Consider the following 6,000-nt stretch of genomic DNA (forward strand, 5'->3'; position numbering starts at 1 on the left):
TCCAACAGACATCTTAAATTCAGCATATCCAACTCATTAACTTTCCTTTTAGACCTTCCCTCTCCTTTTCTAATACTATGTTTTCAGTCGCTGGGGCTCAAAGTCTTGTTGTCATCCTCAGTTCCTCACTGTTTCTTACCCTTCGTCTTCAATCAGGTTGCCAGGACCCGTTAATTCTATCCATTTCCACTTTGACACTACCACCCCCTGGTATAGGAACACATTATCTCACACCTGGACTATTGTAATAACCTGTGTTAGATTTGCTTGCCTCAAGCCTCTCCCCACTCCAGTCCATCATCCATTCAGCCACCAGAGTAATTTTCCTAATGAACAGGCCTGATTTTGTCACTCTCTCTACCCAAAAGATTTCACTGACTCCCTATTGCCTGGAGGATCAAATACAAAATCTTCTCTTTGGCATTCAAAGACTTCCAAAATTTAGCATTTTCTTACCCCACCCCACCCCACAACATTTCCAGTCTTCTGACATCTTACTTACTACCTTACTCTTTGATCCAGTCACACTGACCTCCTGGATTTCCCACAAAGACACTCCATCTCTCAATTCTGAGCATTTTCTCTGACTATCCCTAGCCTGGAATGCTCTCTATCTTGATATCCAACTACTGAATTTCTAGGTTTTCTTTTAAGTCCCAACTAAAATGCCGTCTACAAGAAGCCTGTCCCTAGCATTTCGATTCTAGTGCTTTCTCTCTGTTATTTTTATTTAATCTATATAGAGTTTGTTTTGTATATATTTGTTTATATGTGTCTCCTATCCCCCTCCAATAAAATTGTAAATTTCTTGGGGGAAGAGACAATCTTTTGCCTCTTTTGGTATGCCCAGATCTTGCTTAGCACATTATAAGTGCTTAATAAATATTAATTATACAATAATCAATCAGAGGAGAGAACAAGGTGTGAATACACAACTGGATCAATCATGCAATCCAAGTTATAACCTAGGTATGAAAAATCCCTCAAACAATCTTGAAGCCTTTGGACAAAAAGAAAAGATGTCACACAAGAATTATATTGGGATTGGGAGAAGAGATGTAGCAAAGGTCCTGAACTTTGGATGAATAGAAAGTAAATTTGGAATCCAACATTAGAGGGAAATAGCTTCTGGATCACAAGAAATTATTAATTTACTACAAGATAAACAGAGTTCTGTTCAAGGGGAGAGATCGATAAAAGTTTGAGATTTTCAGATATAATGTTGTGACACCTTATAACAATACATATGATAGTAAAATAAATATAGGTGATGATAAAAAGTATTTTAAAAGGCTTGATAAGCAGTTTGAATTTATAAGGGGGTCAGTATACATTTTTTAAATTACACTCCCATAAGGGAATTTCCATTATTTAACTAAGGGCTCCCCTTGGTCTTTAGCATACCTAAGATTACACAAAGTCAGTGATAGAAATAAGAGTCAAACTCACCTGTTTCTGCTTTCATCCAGTTTCCCCAGAACATTTATTTCAGGAGCTATATTGTCAGACATTGGAGAGGATACACTCATATGAAGATACCTGTGACTGTGGGATTTAATGGGCCATGTAGGCATCATGGTGAGGATTCAAGGCTCTTGACTTATGGAATGTGTTCTCTGCCTTCCCTACCATAAGCAGGCTCTTCTCTTCAACTTCACTTCCAGTCCCTCAGCCTTCCTATATGAATCTCATTTTTGTCTCCAATTTCTGAGTTATACCAACCCCTTCTCCAAGTCATATTCACTCTGGTCTATTTGACCCCATTCTGAATATCCATAAAGATACTCCCTCCTGGGATGTGGAAAAATAGGGATACACTATTGATGCACTGTTGGTGGACTGTTGATGGATTTTTCCTCTGTCTAGGGACTGGGCTGAGGAGAGGTATGGTCCTTGCTCTGGATGTGGATGGTATTTTCCATTATGGATCTTATAGAACAGTCTTTGATCACTGTATTGCTGAAAAGGGGTTAAATCTATCATACCTGATCATCACACAATGTTGCTGTTAATATGTCAGTGTTCTCCTTTATTCTATTCACTTCACTCAGCATCAGTTCATGTCTTTCCAGGCTTTTATGAAATCTGCCCAGTTATGATTTCTTACAAAACAATAGCATTCCATCACATTCATATACCACAGCTTGTTTGTCATTCCTTAATGGATGAGCATCTCCTTAGTTTCCATTTCCTTGCCACTACAAAAAGAGCTGCTATGAATATTTTTGAACATGCAGGTCTTTTCCTATTTTTTATGATCTCTTTTGATTACAGACCTAGCAGTGGTATTGTAGCATCAAAAGGTATGCACAGTTTGATTGCTCTTTGGATATAGTTCCAAATTGCCCTCTAGAATGGTTGTATCAGTTCACAACTCTACCAACAAAGTTATTACTGTCCCATTTTTCCCATATCAACTTCATTATTTATCATTTCCCTTTCTGTCATATTAGACAATCTGATAGATAGGAGGTTGTATCTCAGAGTTGTTTGATTTAAAGCATTTTTTCACATGACTATAGATAGCTTTGATTTTTTTATGTCCAATCACGCAATACATATTTCCATATTAGTCAAGCTGTGAAAGAATAATCAGAACAATGGGGTAAAACCATTAGAAGGAAAATACAAAATAGTCTTGTTGTATCTTGGTTTTGATATGATTTTCATTTACAAGATTATCTTTCTGTTTCCCCTCTGCTCTCCAGAAACCTTCCCTAGAAGAGGAAGAAGGAAGAAGAAGAAGGAGGAGAAGGGGGAGGAGGAGGAGGAGGAGGAGGAGGAGGAAAAGAAGAGGAAGAAAGAAAGGAAAAAAAAGAAAGGAAGGAAGGAATAAAGAAAGAAAGAAAGAAAGAAAGAAAGAAAGGAAGGAAGGAAAGAAAGAAAGAAAGAAAGAAAGAAAGAAAGAAAGAAAGAAAGAAAGAAAGAAAGAAAGAAAGAAGAAAGAAAGAAAGAAAGGAAGGAAGAAACAAAGAGGAAAGCCTGCAAGAAAGATTAAGATTACTGGTACATGAATGCAACCTGGATGTACACAAAAAGTTCCACACTTATAGTCAAGATACTTTTCAAATATTTCAATCAAAGGTTCATTTCTTTTTCAGTCCATAATCATCTCCTATTTGCACTGCTGAGAAACCCCTGATATTCATCTGCCTTTTTGTTTCATTAATACTAGTTTAAACCTTGGTCTCCACCCCCTCTTGTCCCGATACCTAAATTACTAAAGACTTTCTTCACACCCCTTTGATTTCTGAGAAGTGTTCCTCTAACAGGTTAGGTTTGTTCAGATCCTACTCTCTTATTGGTTGAGATATTATTTAACTATTACTCAGGCAATACAAATACAAGAGGACATGAGGGCTCAGTCATCTCTTCAAGCCCAAGTGCTTTCCTTTGCCTTCTCTTCCCCTGAAGTTCTTATTAGTTGGTGGTCAATGGGGCTGTACAAGGTGGGTCATGTTTGAGGACAAAGTGATCTGGTCTGCTAGGAGATGAGCCTCACCATTTTCAGTGTCTTCTTCCTTCTTCTCCATATTCCACAGACATTTCAGTCCTTTAGGTTTCAGCTGAGGTTGGCCTATCCCTCACTCCAACAAGGCTTCATGAACAGTTCTGACCCTTTGGGGTCTCTCACCTGCATGCGCTCCTCCAGACTTTCAAGGTGATCCCCATATCAGAGCACTGGGATTTCCAAAGATCTGGAGGGATCTCCGATGGTTTCCTTGAAAAGAACCTTATCTCACCAGCTCTAGTCAGGGAGTTAGTCCAGTCTCCCCCACTGCCTGACCAGCCAAGAACTAGAGAGCTCTTGATGATGAAAATGTTTTTTCATCTGTAAAATGGGGATTAAAATGAATGAGTACTTACCCTACAGAGTTATTATGAGGATAAAATGAGATATTGGTAAAGGGTTCTGCAAATCTTAAAATGCTATCTATCTGATAGCTAATGATGATGATGACTCTTCCTTCAGGTACCATACCCAGCACTGTATGAGAGACAAGGTCTCAGAATTTGGAATGGAATCAAAACCATTGATTACCAGTGAGTATGATGGTAGAGGATGATGGTCCCAGAATATCTATTTTCCATATGAAGCCCAGACAAGGGGCTGTGTCCAAGGACTATGACCATTTCAGAAAGGTCCATAGGGCAGAATTCTGTCCTTCACTCTTAATGGGACACACACACTATTGTCCTTCAGGTCCCACTTTCCTAGAGTCTTTCAGGGCCAAGAATCTCAAATTCATTGCAACTTTTTGTCTCCAACACCATCTCATCCCTGGCAGAACCTTATTTGGAGAGATTTCTTATTCATCCCCACCACATTCCCATATGACCTCCCCCAACCCCCACCACTATACCTCTATTCTTGTTTGGGGTCTCTCAGACAGGACTGAGCCTGGTGATTTGGGACTAGAAAACATGCCATGCAGGATGAGTGAATGAAATGAGCTTTGAGGCTGGGAGAAGAGAATATTGGGGGTGGGGATTTGATGGCTGTTCTCAAATAATCAAAAGAGCACCAGCCCTGTAGTTAGGAGGACCTAAATTCAAATTCAGCCTCAGACACTTAATAATTACCTAGCAGTATGACCTTGAGCAAGTCACTTAATCCTATTGCCTTGCAAAAAAAAAGGAAAGAGGAATGAGAATTATTGATTCGGCCCCAGGAAACAAGATTAAGATGAAGTTACCAAGAAGGAGATTTTTTTTAAAAATTAAATTTATTTTATTTTCATAAAGATTGATCCATTCCATTCCTTTCCCTTCCCTCTCCTTCGCTGAGAAAGTAAGAAAATCAAAAATCCCTTCTACAAATACTCATAGTCAATCAAAAAAAAAAGATTCCCACATTGACCACATCCAAGTTTATGTCTAAGTTTGTCCTTGGAGTCCATCAGCTCTATCTGGAGGTGTATCCCATGATCCATCTTGAGTTCTTTGGAATTGTGACTGGTGAATGTGTTTTTGTTTGGTTGGTTTTTTTGGTGGTGAATGTGTTCATCAGAATTCCTAAGTCTTTCAGAGTTGTTTATCTTTCTAATATTGTAATCTTTGAATAGTTTAGTTCAGTTGACTTTGCTTCAGTCTTCCCAGGTTTCTCTGAAACATTCCCTTTCATCATTTCTTATGATGTTATGGCATTCCATCACATTTATATTCAGTCATTCCCTAATTGATGGACACTGCCTTTGCCACCCCAAAGAGAACTGCTATAAATATTGTGGCATTTACAAGTCCCTCTTCTCTTTCTATGAGGAAAGGCAGATCTAGACTTAATGTAAAGGAAAGACTTTCTAACAATGAGGGCCATTCTATAATGTACTGGACTTCCTCAGGAGATAATAAGATTTGCCTTCTTGGAAAATATTCAAGTGAAGACTGGGTGACCCCTTGTTAAGTTTGCTACAGAGAAGGATTTTCAAATGGACATTTATGGATTTGGGTTTTAATTTTTTTTCATGAATTGTAATTCAATATAATGGGTTTCATTTATAATCCAATATTTTATTTTATACATTTAAATACATTATTCTGAAAAGGGGACTCTAGGCTTCACCAGACTAACAAGGAGTCCAGGGTCCAAAAATGGAGATGAATGCTTGTTGTAGAATATTTCTGAAGCAGTAAGGTGTAGGGTAACCCTGAGATTTTGTGAGTCTATAAATACTGGATCTTCTCTCTAACAGAGGTCATTTCTTCCATAGGTTCAGCGTCAGAGCCAAAATCCCCTAGTTCAGAAACCAGTTTCAACATCATAAAGAATGAGTGAGTTGTTCTCAGAGGGTCAGGTTGGTTTATTTATGTATGTTATTATCTCTTATTTCATCCAAATAAAAGTGGGATATCTCAGAGCTAACTGCACCCATCTCAGAGAACTGACCACTGATTGATGTTCATGTCCATGACCCTTCCTTGGGTCAGAGGAGCCCAATCCCCAAAAGATCTACCTTTGAGGGGCGGTTAGGTGGCACAGTGGATAAAGCACCAGCCCTG

The sequence above is a fragment of the Macrotis lagotis genome, chromosome 1 (assembly GCF_037893015.1).
Source record: "Macrotis lagotis isolate mMagLag1 chromosome 1, bilby.v1.9.chrom.fasta, whole genome shotgun sequence".
Taxonomy (NCBI): Eukaryota; Metazoa; Chordata; class Mammalia; order Peramelemorphia; family Peramelidae; genus Macrotis; species Macrotis lagotis.